Below are 14915 nucleotides of genomic sequence, written 5' to 3'. Positions count from 1 at the left end.
GATCTTCTTGACCCAGGGATAGAACCCGCATCTCTACCATCTCCTGCATTGGCGGGGAGGTTCTTTACCACTAGTGCCATCTGGGAAGCTCTTTAGTTATGCTTATTGTTGATATAAAAAGGTAACTAATGACCACAGAGAATCAGAGTTAAGTGTCCAAGGAGAGTCCCAAATGCTGGATTCCAAGAAGGAAGACATGAATGGTTTAGAAGAGAGTGACACCTTCTATGCAATATAGTAGTGTCCATAAAACTATTTGGGTGGTATTATCTATTTCTGAAATTAAAGAATATCTGTTCTTCTACCATGCAGATCTAATCGGTTCTGGGAATAAAACAGTAAAACAACAAAGCTTGTTCCTTCTTTCGTGGAGTTTCCATTTTAACGGAGGCACAAGATCACTACAAAAATGTATTTAATTACTGTTGAGATAAGCACTTATTCGGTAAGCATTAATAGAAATTACAAGTGTCTAAAGTCATGTGGTGGGAAGCCCCTATTTCAGAGGTGGGCCAGGGGAAGTGAGTATGAAACAGCAGGACACTATGGTCCTCCATCTATGTCCTCTGCCTCCTTTTGTCTGTGGAAAGCTTTAGTCAAAGAATAAGTTTAATCAGAGAAATAAGAACATGCAGAAACAAAGGGAAACAGTCCAGGGAAACATTCCAAGGAAACTAAATGATGATAGTGTAGTCATCAAACATAGTTCAGCACTTTTAGTTCCTTCACAAGGGCTATGGATAATATTCTGAGCCATTTCCTATGAGCTATCTTATAGATGCTGAAATCCCCCACCAGGTGGAAGAAGTCATTAATAATTACATGATGACCAGACTATAGCCATGACTTAAGCTGCCGCAGTTCCAAAAACTGGCCTCAAAGAAATGGAAACAAACTGACCCCGGAACTGAAGATTAGCTGTGGAGTTGGTGATGGACAGGGAGGCCTGGCGTGCTGCGATTCATGGGGTCGCAAAGAGTTGGACACGACTGAGCGACTGAACTGAACTGAACTGAACACAACCAAGATGATGCTGGTCTGACCATTGATGATCAATTTCACAATGTCTGCCAGAGATGACTATGCTGTTTTTGCATGTAGCCCTCTCCCTCTGTCTATAAATTTCTTCCCCTCTGATTGTCAATGGGGGGAGTTGGCCTTTGGACAGAGGTCTGCCCTCCGCTCCAGTTGCCAGCATCTGAAATAAAGCAAAATTTACTTTCCACCAATCTGGCTGGTTTATTGGCATTTGAGTGGCAAGCAGCCAGATCGAACACCTTTCAGTAACAGATGTGCCTTGATAAGGTACTGGGGTAGTGAAAAGCGTCAGATGCAAGACAAGCTGTCATTTATCAGATCCAGCACTTAGCCTCTGCCAGGGGTCCTCCTGATATCCAACCTAAGACAAGAACCTCTGAGGTGCACATCTCACCCTTCTCTGGGTCTCAGCCGGAAAGGTCTCAGTACCGCCCCCAGGACAACAGTATCCAGCACCTCGTCCACTGAATTGCGTTCTCTGGTGTGTGTCTGTGTGTGTATACTTTCTGCTTCAGTTGTGTCCACCTCTTTGTGACCCTATGGACTGTAACCTGTCAGGCTCTTCTGTCATGAGATTCTCCAGGCAAGAATCCTGGAGTGGGCTGCCATTTCCTCCTCCAGGGATCAAAACTTTGTCTCTTGCTTCTCCTGCATTGGCCGAATGAATATTGACAGTGTTCTTTACCGCTGAGCCACCTGGGAAGCCTGTGTTCTCTGTTATACATTCCCAGGTAATCTGGAACTTCTCTTTCATAGAGCTCCCTTCTTAATGCATGTCTCTTCCACCTGACAGAAAAATTCATGGCTACAGGAACTGTGACTCTTGGTGACCAAGGGTGCCCCCAGGACCAAGCACACCATCAGAAGCATATTTAGTAGGCACTCAGTAACTATTTTTTGAGTGAATCAATCAATGAAGAGGGAGCTGTTCCATGTTAGAACTGAAACCAAAAGGCAAGGAGTCAGGGTGGACACAGCAGAGGTCTTGCACAGCGAGACTGGACCATGTTGACTGTCCCCCTGTTCCCTCTTGAAGAAAATAAAGAGTAGGAGTTTGAGTTGACATTTATGCCTTCTCTCTTGCTTCTGAATTGTTCTGATTATTAGTCATGGTGCTATTTTTCAGATCCTCTAGTGCAACTTTTCAGTTATAAGCTCTTGGGCCCCAGATATTGATAAAGGAAGATTTTCTCATCCACTTATTTGTCCTTAATCTTCTTTGTCTGTCATTTTGACTTAACACCAATAATACTCAAGCAGATGGTTGTAAGTTAATGCTGCTTCCCTGGGATTTAACATATAAACTTGGGCATTAGGGGAAATGCAGATTTATGTCTCCTTTTATATCAGGAAAGCAATCACCATAAAAAAAAAATCCATCTCAATGAATGTTTTTCCCACACAGGAAGCAAAAAACCTATGTATCTCAACTGAAATAATCCGACTTGTCAACTGAGCTACTATGAATAATGTATCTAGTGGTATTTTCTCCAGAATAGTAGCCTGCATCCAGCTCCCTGGTTCCACACTTTTAAAGGACTACTTCCATCTTAGCTGAGAACAAACTCCAATCTAAGTCATCTTAAGGAATGTGCAATTACTATTTTGAGCATCCCTGCCCTGTAACAAATACACTAGTGCAATATTTAAGATTTATTATACGTGACTGTTTTTTAAAATTTTCTTTATTCCCTCTTCAGAGCTTTTCTCCTTTCTTTGGTTCCATTCTAGGTATTCTAGATATCTACTCTCTCACTTCCTTCATATCCTACTCCAATGACCTCTTTACAGTGTGGTTCTTCCCTGGTCAACCTATATAAAAATGCCCAGCTTTCTACCCTGGGAGAAAGGTCAATATACCTTCCAGATATAACTCAGGGAGGAAGAATCCAAACACTCTGAGTTGAAGAGACTGAATAGGGAGTTTAGAAAGGTAGGAAAATATCATCTCTAATGGAGCCATATGTCATCCAATCAAAACTGACCCAGATATGACACAGATGTTCGAATTAACAAAGACATGAAAACAATTATTATAACTCTATTATATATGTATACTCAAAACTTAACTAGAGACATGGAAAGTATAAAAACGTCCCTAATCAAACTTCGGAACATGAAAACTGCAAAGCCTGAGACTTAAAAAAAAATACTCTGGATGGTAGTATTAGATCAGAAAAGATGGTGAATTTGAAGAAAAAGCAATAGAAACTCATAAATGAAACAAACAGAAAAAATATAATTTTATATATATAATTTTCTCTTATTCTTTAAATGTATTGCAGGATATATAGTTTATATAAAAGTAAAGTGAACAAAAACATTACAAAGATTAGAAGTGAAGAAAAATAAATATAATACCATGTGGTTCTTATGTTATATGCAGAGTGCCTATCCTTTAAAGGTAGACTGTGATCAGTTATGTGTGTAATAATTTCTAAGGCAACCACTAAAATCACAAAACAAAGAGTTGTAGCTAATAAGCCAACAAAGGAAACAAGATGATATCATACAAGTAAAAAAGGAAGGAAGAACAAAGATTAGATGATGTCTTTGTCAGGGTTCTCCAAAGCAAGAAAATCAAGAGGGCTGTGTGTATGTGTGTGTGTGTGTGTGTGTGTGTGTGTGTGTGTGTGTGTGTATGAAGAGGGAGAGATTTATTAGAAGAAATTGACTCACATGCCTATAGAGGTTAATAAGTCCAGCAATCTCACTCACTTTTGGGTATTTTTCCAAAGAAAACAAAAGCACTGATTTGAAAAAATACATGTACTTCTATGTGGGTATATTTACGATATCCAACATAAGGAAGTAAACTCAGTGTCCATCGATAGATGTATGGATCCAGAAGATAAATATTTTTGTTCAGTAGCTAAGTCATGTCCAACTCTTTTCAACCCCATAGACTGCAGCAAGCCAGGCTATCTTGTTCTTCACTGTCTCCTGGAGATTGCTCAAATTCATGTCCTTTGAGTCAGTGAGACTACCTAACCATCTCATCCTCTGCCACCCTCTTCTCTTTTTGCCTTCATCTTTCCTTTCCTAATGACAAAATTGTTAAGAATTTTCTGTCTAACTAAAGAAAGAAAAGGGCTTTCCTGATGGCTCAGTGGTAAAGAATCCACCTGCAATGCAGGAGACAAAGGAGACAAGGGTTTGCTCCCGGGGTCGGGATGATCCCCTGGAGGAGGAAATGGCAAGCCACTCCAATATTCTTGCCAAGAAAATCCTGTCAACAGAGAAGCCTGGCAGGCTACAGACTATAGGGTCGAAAAGAGTTGACCACGACTGAACAACTAAGCTTGTCAAGGAAGAAAATCTCTTTGATTGCAACTGCATTATTAAAAATCTTTTAAACTATACTTTTACTGTGCCAAGTCACTTCAGTCATGTCTGACTCTTTGCGACGCTACGCCCACCAGGCTTCTTTGTCTATGAGATTCTCCAGGCAAGAATACTGGAGTGGGTTACCATGCCCTTCTCCAGGGGATCTTCTTGACCCAGGAATCGAATCCATGTCTCTTATGCTTCCTGCATTCCCAGACAGGTCATACTTACCTGTTTTCAAGTCTGAATAGTATCACAAGCCTTATGGCTTTTTGTCTAGCTAGAAGGTGACTTTTGTCAAAGAGATGATCTTTCTCTGCCTCTTACTCTGCTTTCTGGAACACTTTTCCTCACGCCTCCAAGATCAGCTAAACGTCACTGTATGTACCATTCCATTCTCACCCATCACGTTCCAGTGCAGAGAACCACTAATTGCTCACTGGCTATATTGACCACTATTATACTGACTATGATAGCACACATCCCAGTGTACCTTAGTTAATCCCCTGTGCCCTTGACTATTTCCTCTGCATAATTCTTAAATACACAGACTGTGTTTTGCTCATTATCTTTGTATACCTCATACCTTCAGCTTGTCTGCTTCATAGTAAACATTCCAAAAAAGCATACTGAGTAAATAGTCGTTGTCATTGATCATTTCACACTATGAAAAACACCAGGGTCTTTGTTTCCCTTCCACCCCATCTCTGAACCTTCATCATTGACATCTATGTCTTATATGTATATTAGAAATTCATGGTCAGAGTAAGAATGTTAAAGACTGGATTGATCAGATGTCCTTTAAAGAATTTTACTTTGATTGCACTTTTCTGATTCATCAAATGTACAAAATTGAAAGTTAGCATTTGTTGTCCAACAGCATTTTTAATTTAGAACCCTTAGCCCCCTGAGATAACTATGAGCATGATGTCCTAGGGGAAACATTCCTGGAAAGTACTCATTCTCGTCACCAATCTGCATTTAAAGGTCAAAATCCGAAGCTCCTTATTATATATGTGGGCAATGATCTTGGAAAGGATTGACTTTTCACTGTCCTCATTCATCCTCAAATAATTATTTTTTCCTAAATAAACTTATCAACGATTAGAGGGATCTTTACATTAAAAGGGCTTCCTTGATGGCTTAGGCAGTAAAGAATCAGCCTGAAATGCAGGAGACCTGGATTCAATCCTTAGGTCCAGAAGATTCCCTGAAGAACGCAATGGCTACTAAGATCACATAAGCTATTTAGTCTCCTTTGGTTCTGAGACCAATTCCAGTGTGCACGTGCATGCACACACACACACACACACACACACACACCAGCAAGTAATTAATTTTCCAGGCAGCAACAGGATGTCCTGCAATTCAACTCAGGTCTGACACTATCAATCTGAAGAGAGCTTCAGATCCCACAGGCCAAGGAAGGACAAGGTCATTTATCCTCCACCCCCCACTTCAAACACCAGCCAGTTGCAAGCCCAGGTTGTTATCTGTTTCTGATCAACTGACTACAAACTGGAGGCTCCAGACCCACCCTAGCTCAGAACACCAACTGCAAGTCCAGATGGTTATTCTGTACTGGTGACCAACTGCCTATAAATTGGAGGTTCTAATGACCCTTTTTTCAGGCTGGATTAATTTGCTAGACCAGCACTCAGAACTCAGATAAATATTTTCGTTACTAAATCACTGATTTATTGTAAAAGGATGCAACTGGGGAACAGCCAAATGGGAAAGATGCTTAGGGCAAGCTTGCCCCTCTCCCCAAATTTCCACATGTTCACCAGACTGAAGTTCCCCGTACGCTGTCCTGTTGGGGGGTTTTTATGGAGGGTTCATTGCATGGGGGTTCCCCTTGTGGGTCAGACAGTAAAGAATCTTCCTGCAATGCAGCAGACCCGGGTTCAATTCCTAGGTCAGGAAGATCCCCTGGAGGGGAAAATGGCAATCCATTCCAGCATTCTTGCCTAGAGAATTCCATTGACAGAGGAGTCTGGGGTTGCAAAGAATCTGACACAACTGAGCAACTAACACTTTCACTTTCTTTCATTACACAGGCATGATTGATTGAATCATTAGTTCAGTTCAGTTCAGTCTGTCAGTTGTGTCTGACTCTGTGAGCCCATGAACTGCAGCATGTCAGGCTTCCCTGTCCATCACCAGCTCCCAGAGATTGCTCAAACTCATGCCATCCAACCATCTCTTCTGTCGTCCGCTTCTCTTCCTGCCTTCAATCTTTCCCAGCATCAGGGTCTTTGCCAGTGAGTCAGTTCTTCGCATCAGGTGGCCAAAGTACTGGAACTTCAGCTTCAGCATCAGTCCTCCCGAGGAATACTCAGGACTGATTTCCTTTAAGATTGACTGGTTTGATCTCCTTGCAGGCCAAGGGACTCTCAAGAGTCTTTTCCAATACCACAATTTGAAAACATCAAGTCTACGGCACTGAGCTTTCTTCATAGTCCAACTCTCACATCCATGCATGACTACTGGAAAAACCACAGCTTTGACTATAAAGGCCTTTGTTTGTAAAGTAATATCTCTGCTTTTTAATATGCTGTCTAGGTTTGTCATAGCTTTTCTTCCAAGGAGTAAGCGTCTTTTAATATCATGGCTACAGTCACCATCTGCAGTGATTTTGGAGCCCAAGAGAACAAAGTGTCACTGTTTCCACTGTTACCCCATCTATTTGCCATGAAGTGATGGGACCAGATGCCATGATCTTTGTTTTTTGAATGTTGAGTTTTAAGCCAGCTTTTTCACTCTCCTCTTTCACTTTCATCAAGAGACTCTTCAGTTTCTCTTCGCTTTCTGACATATGGGTGTTGTCACCTGCATATCTGAGGTTATTGATATTTCTCCTGGGAACCTTGCTTCCAGCTTGTCCTTCATCAAGCCCAGCATTTCACATGATGTAGTCTACATATAAGTTAAATAAGCAGGGTGACAATATACAAATTTTAAGTCAGATGTTCCGTGTCTGGTTCTAACTGTTGCTTCTTGACCTGCATACAGATTGCTCAGGAGGCAGGTTAGCTGGTCTGTTATTCCCATCTCTTGAAGAATTTTCCACAGTTTGTTGTGATCCACACAGTCAAAGGCTTTGGTGTAGTCACTGAAGCAGAAGTAGATACTTTTCTGGAATTCTCTTGCTTTTTCTATGATCCAGTGAATGTTGGCAATTTGATCTCTGGTTTCTCTACCTTTTATAAATCCACCTTGAACATCTGAAATTTCTCAGTTCATGTACTGTTGAAGCTTAGCTTGGAGAATTTTGAGCATTACTTTCTTAGCATGTGAGATGAGTACAGTTGAATCACTGGCCACTGGAAACTGATTCAACCTCTAGCCCATCTGCTCTCCCCAGAGGTTGAAGGGCGGGACTGAATGGACTAACCATCTAATCACAGATTGATTCCACAGGCAACCAGCCCCCATCCTTAGGTGTTTTCCCCAAATCGATCATTAACATAGCAAAAGGCACCTTTCTTGCTCTTATCACTTAGGAAATTCCAAGTGTCTTAGGAGTTTCATGCCAGAAATGAAGGAAAAATATCACAAGTCAAAATTATCATTTTAATGCGAGTCCAATTAAATTAAGTGCCTGAGTCTTTTTTATGTTTGCTCTACTGGTGTCTTACTGGCATTTTTTTATTCTTTTGAAACTAAAATAAATATTATGGAACCCCAAGGATGAAAGTTTCCTCAGTGGCTCATATGGTAAAGAATCTGCCTGCAAAGCAGGAGACCTGGGTTTGATCCCTGGGTCCAGAAGATCCCTTGGAGAAGGGAACCCACTCCAGAATTCCATGGACAGAGGAGCCTGGTAGACTGCAAAGAGTCGGACACACTAAGTGATTAACACACAAAGACCAAAGACCAGATGAGAAAGAAGGGTCTTGAAATGCAGGAGCAGAAGAAAAACAGACCCTTATTGCCCTTCCCACCATGTTGTAACCATTGCAGAATTTTTAAGTCTTCCTGAGTAGCATGGTCTATCTCTGCTCCTACCCCATTTGAGAAAAACGTTTTTGCCTTACTCTTCTCCCATCCTGTGTAGGGAATGTATATGTACCTCATCCAGTCAGGAAATATCTTGCAAGACCTCTATCCTGCTCCTTGTCCCCTGGCTATAAAAACAGACCAAGGACCCACATTTGAGGGGTCGGCTCTCTTTGGCTATCAGGAAGTTTCCTTGCTTTACTGGCAGCTACCCCCTTTCCCCCACTGCTCTAATAAACTTTATTCTCCTTTTATTCTGCTTCACGTCTGGAAATTCTTTCCCAACTCATGTACAGATCATGACATTTATATTATTAAAAAGACTATAATATATCCTTACTGAACCTTCTTTGTTTCTAGTTGCTATTCTAAACTGTGAAGATTTGGGCGGGGCGGGGGAGGGTGTGGTTCTGTTGGGTCTTTGTGGCACACAGGATCTCTGTTGCAGTACGCAGGATCTTACCTTGCAGCTCAGGGGCTCCAGAGTGTGTGGGCTCAGTTGTTGAGGTGTGCAGGCTTCAGAGTACTTGGCCTTAGTTGCCCCTCGGCATGTGGGATCTTAGTTCCCCAACCATGGATGGAACCCATATCCCTTTCATTGGAAGACAGATTCTTAACCACTGGACCTCCAGGGAAGTCCCATGTAAAGTTCTTTTTAAAATCATTGTTTTGTAAGCTCAGCATCCTGCCAAAACCAGAGGATAATGCATAAATCCAACAGGAGGTGAAGGATTTGTTAAATAAGGATTTGTATGGCAATACCGTGGAAATGCAATACTTCTCTTTAGCTTTAGATGAGTCATACAGTTTAACAGACTCTGCCCAATGAATATTTTGGGTATGCATTGTCTCAAAAGACTTAACCAATTTATCAAAAAAGCATTGGAAATCCACAGCTTAAAAAATCTGAGCTGGTGACACAGGTTTTCTCAAATCTTTCCCATATGTCAAAGAAAAATTTCTACCAGATATGAAAAATTGGTTTCTGCCGCAACAGACAGTGCTCCGGATGTTTTAGATCAAAATCTATGTTTATTATAATTAAACATAAGCATAAAATCCAAGTTTATTGAAATTAAACATAAACAAGGTGCTCGTGCTTTCCTCACTGCTTCATTCCAACGTGTGATAAATATTGAAAATATTTTTCCTCACTTTTTGGAAATAGTCTCTATAAAAAGTTTCATAGACACAGTTATTATATATATTCTAATGCCAGAATTCATCACCAATTTGTGGATTTAATGAAAGAAATAAAAAACAATGAGTAATTTTCTTGTATTCTTTGCGAATGTCCACTGGTTGAATTTGTGAAGATTTTTATGAGTATTTATTGTATGCTAACTCCAGTTCAAAATGTTCTTGAAACAAAAGAAATGCCTTTCAAATATCCCATAATCAAAGACAAAAATCGAGAGTTTGATTTATGTTTCCTAACTGATATCACACTGCATATAAATGAGCTAAATTTTCAAGTTCCAAGGGAAAAAAAAGAGCTTATTGCAACCTGACTAGAGAGGTAAGAAAACTTGTGCTAGCATCAAAACTTGCAAGTTTCTTGATACTTACTGTCACATATTTTGCTAACATAAATTGACATAAAGAAGATTTTTTATTATAATCGACAATGTTATAGAGACTGGCTATAAACACTAACAAACAATACGCCTGCAATACATTGTTAACTAACAAGCATTAGCAATATGCCTTTAAAATCAGTGATAACAGTACTGAGCTGGCACAAAAGTTAATCAATTTATGAAACTTGAACAGACATATTTTTGAAAAGTATATATTTTTGCTTCAAAAGTTTGATCAAGTATTCTAAAACAGATAAACCAGTTTTGTCAATGTGAATATAAATATTAAATAATAATAGAAATTAATGTTTTGGCACTTGATTCAGGAATTGAAAACTTTCAAATTTGGTTGGAACAATCTGGATATGTGAGTCTATGTTTACCTTTTCAAATGTAAATTTTATAAAATTTAAATAGGGATCAAATAGAGCACTTGCATTGAGATGGGCTGTATTCAAAAAAATTTCATTAATAATTTTCTGATAATTACACACTGAAATAAAATATGACTAAAATAAATATTACCTGCTCTTCTACTTTGTAATACAGCTGCTAGAAAATTTAAAATAAGAATTACATATGAGAATAGCATTATATTTCTATTGGGCTATGCTGATATAGAAGACAATTTTAACAGCAAGATTGAGCAACATTCTACTTAACATGTATAGAATACTGTATTCAACAACTGTGGAACACATACTTTCACGTGCACATGTAACATTTACTGAAATTGATCACATGCTGAGCCCTAAAGCTAGTGTCGATAATTTTCAAACAATTTAAATTATCAAAAGTATGTTCTAAAGCTTATGAGGACACTTGTTGTACATTTATAATAATAAAAAGAAACAGAAAAAAAATTAAAATATCCAAGGTTATTATAATACTCAAGGAAACAAAAATGTCCCAGATGTACATATTATTGTGATCATTAAAATGGAAATCGTAAAGAACAAAAACTACATGTGGGAAATAAATGTTGCATAAAAACATAGACCTCAAAACAACATACACACCTACACACATGTAAACAGCATGCATTTTAAAAATCAATCTTATACAAAAGGGCCTTACAGGGTATTTTAGATACTATTTTCAGTAAAATGGTTAAAGGCTATATTTTAATATTTCTTAAACATGCTTATTATTAGCTTGGAAAAGTGACATCTTACATAATGGTATTTCTGAATTACAAAAAAAAGAAAGTAAAAAATTGAAAGACATGATACCATGATGAGTAGCACTATAACTTGAACTTTACAGTTAGATTTTTTTAAAGGCTCAACTTGGTTGACTCAGCAGTAAAGAATATATTTGTAATGCAGGAGTCCAGGGTTCGATCCCTGGGTTGGGAAGATCCCCTGGAGGAGGGGAGGGTAACCCACTCCAGTATTCTTGCCTAGAGAATCACACAGACAGTCTACAGGGTACAGTCCATAGGGTCGCAACCAGTAGGACATAACTGAAGCGACTAGCACGCATGCACGCAAGGCTCAACTTAATTTCTAATTCACACAGGTGGGGCTTCTGAAATGATCATTCAATATTCACCTTCAAAAAAGCCACTGGAATCTAATAACAGGATTTAATTTGCAAGAAATCCACTAACAAAATAACTATTGTGATTTGTAAATAGATACAATATATTTTCTTTAATTTCTGGGCCAATTGGTAGAGAGTTGAAAGAGATTTTCTTTTTTTCTTCTTTTTTTATTTCTTTTTTAGAAAATAAAATAGGAGCTACTTTCAGAAGAAAAAATAAATGAACCATTCAGTTGTCTTTGGGTTCAATATAGGCAGAAATAGGATAGGAAACAAGCCATTTTAGAAACTGACACTTTCCTCTATATTTGCACTTTCAGTACTTGTTTCACAGAGACCAAGAATGTGTGAATATTGTCCACCAACTGGCTGATTTAGAAGAACTGTGCTCTACAAACTCCGGAGTAGCCTAAACTTTTAATTGGGCTCTAAAAAAAAAAAAAAAAAATAGCCCTTGCAGCAATCAGGAAGTTCAATATCATAAGTAAAAAGGATAATAGGCAAGGAGCCATACAAAAGCTATATTTATTTAAAGAGCAAAGATTAAATTGGCTTACTAGGGAGAGTAAAGTGAGTTACAGTAAACTTCCACAGATCACCTGGCTCCCATTAACACGCTGGAAGAGTCTTGGTAGCAAGAACCAAAGCATACTTTTCTTCTCTCCTGTAGGCTCAGGATGATGAAGATTGCAGATTAAAATTTTCTAACTTTCCCTCTATCTGGCCTTGCTATTTTATCAATATTATTCCTCACCTTATTTTAAAATTATATCTTTATTTTGTGTTTTCTTCCCTTTTGTGTGTGTGTGTGTGTGTGTTTGCGCGCTCAGTCGTGTCTGACTCTTTGTGACCCTATGGACTGTACTCTCCAGGCTCCTCTGTCCATGGGTTTCTCCAGGCAAGAATACTGAAGTGGGTTGCCATTTCCTCCTCCAGGGGATTTTCCCAACCCAGGGATTGAACCTGCATCTCCTGGGTCTGCTGCATTGGCAAGTTGATTCTTTATCACTGAGCCACCTGGGAAGCCCTCTTTTTCCTTTCAGTTCAGTTCAGTCGCTCAGTCTTGTCCGACTCTTTGCGACCCCATGAATCGCAGTACGCCAGGCCTCCCTGTCCATCACCAACTCCCAGAGTTCACTCAGATTCATGTCCATTGAGTCAGTGATGACATCCAGCCATCTCATCCTCTGTCGTCCCCTTCTCCTCCTGCTCCCAAGCTACCTCAAATCTTATGTGATATAGTAGGATCATTGGTGAAGAAAAAAATTCAAAATACCTAAGTCAAATAAATATTAAATTTATTTATATGTTTTATTGTCAAAATCCAGTAACATAACCTGTTAATGCTGCTTCTCAATAAACCATTCTTCATTTTCTCTCTTCTTAACCCGTAATTTATACGTATATTACAAATTCATGAATATGCTGATTTTTCCTTTAATGAGTTTTACCTCCTTTTGAATTCATTCATTCTTTTTTTGTTGTTGTTAATTCATGAGAGTAGGAGATCTAGTTGAAAGCTGTAAAGAGCATATCCTGGCCCCGGCCTCCTATCCTGGAAGGGTGCACAATCAAGCAAGTGATCAATAATACATAATAGCATTTCTGTTTGTAAGATGGCATGATCAGTGCTGGCTGGCATGATAGAAAGATCTAAAGGGCAATTCTGAACATCTCTCTGCTAGTGACATGTATGCCATTCTACTGGTTGCTCTCCATTCTGCAGCCAAGACCTCTGTAGCTTCTCAGTGGTTCCAGGCAGAGTATAGAAGCAAGGACATCTTTTTGCAATGCGGTGTGCCTTTCTTTATGACCTCAAAATTGACTAAATTTGAAAGCCAACTTTGTAACCTCTCTTCAAAAGCATTTGTGAGTCTACAATTAGAATAGTCTTTCATTCCTCAATCAGCAGACACCAGATCCATTTAACAAGCGTCAATACTCTCATCCCTGCCTTCTTGAATTTCCATAAAACTTGCTACGAAGGCAAACAAATCAAAATGGACTGCTCCTTGAAGAAAGCCAAACATACGAAAGTATTGATAACTGTATCAAGTAAATTGAAAGGATGCTCCAACCTCTGCTTATGCATTGAAAGGCATCAAACCTTCTCTTAAATCTTTGGTTTTCATGGTTATAGTTAGTGACCTGGCTGTGCTGAGTCACTCAGTCGTATCCAACTCTGCCATCCCATGGGCTATAGACTGTAGGCCACCAGACTTTTCTGTCCACAGGATTTTACAGGCAAGAATACTAGACTGGATTGCCATTCCCTTCTCGAGGGGATCTTTCTGATCCAGGGGTTGAATCCGCATCTCTTGCATCTTCTGCACTAGCAGGCAGATTCTTTACTGCTAGCACCACCTGGAAAGTGACCTGGCTAAAAACCGTCACACCTGGGAGATCAGAAGTCGCTTTTTGGTGCTCCAGACAAATATACTAAATACTAGCTGACCTTTTCCCAAAGTGTAAAATAGGTTCTCATATCATATAAAATACCAAAAGTTAATATAAATAGTATTAATTAATATTAGCAAGAACAGCTTACTGAAAAAAATACATAATCATATCAAGTCACAGACCCTTAAGCTATAAAGCAATAATCTCATCTGGCCCAAGACAATAATGATTATTATTTATTTATTTTTAAGTATCTTTGCTAAAATCATGGCCAACTATTAATTTTTGTCGTTAGAACTTTGAAGGAAAAAAAATCTTGGGAGGGATAAGAGTGGATTTATTGCCCTTATAAGATCTCTGTCATGTTTTCCAAAGAGATGCTTCACAATTTGTATACTTAGATGGACTTACAATTTCCCAGTAGTTAATGCCATGGAAAGGATTTGTAAAACACACTCTTGTTCCTGACACATGAAGTCCACTAAAATCTTTCTTCTAACATATATTTCTTCTAGAAGTATAAAGGTATAAAAATCTTGAAAGATATATGATTTCTAAAGATAAGTAGGTCAAAATATATATATATATATTGAGTCTGGCAGCCACCAGTGGTGCCACTTACTCCCTTCTGCAGAGAAGCAGATGCCTGGACACCCTCCCATCATGGCTTCTGTCCTGCGCTAATATTACAACAGTAATGATGTTATAGAATTGACTATTCACTTTTTAAAGCCAGAAACTTGCTATACATTTTGGTATTGATACGGTTAGATTTTTTTCACCTTTGCTAAGATATAACCGATCCATAATATCGTGTAATTTTAAGGTGTATCACAAGATGATTTGATCCATATGTCCTTAGTTTTTTTAACTGAAGATAATATAAACAAAAATAAATAAATAAATGAAAAGGTAATGCAGCTCTTGTAGCAAAAGTAGTTCTAAAGAGAAAAGTTTAAAGTGATAAATGTCTACACTAAAAAAAAAAAGGAAGATCTAACTCTGCTAATGAAATGAAAGGAA

This window comes from Ovis canadensis, chromosome 20 (genome assembly GCF_042477335.2).
Source record: "Ovis canadensis isolate MfBH-ARS-UI-01 breed Bighorn chromosome 20, ARS-UI_OviCan_v2, whole genome shotgun sequence".
Taxonomy (NCBI): domain Eukaryota; kingdom Metazoa; phylum Chordata; class Mammalia; order Artiodactyla; family Bovidae; genus Ovis; species Ovis canadensis.
This window is presented reverse-complemented; position numbering follows the sequence as displayed.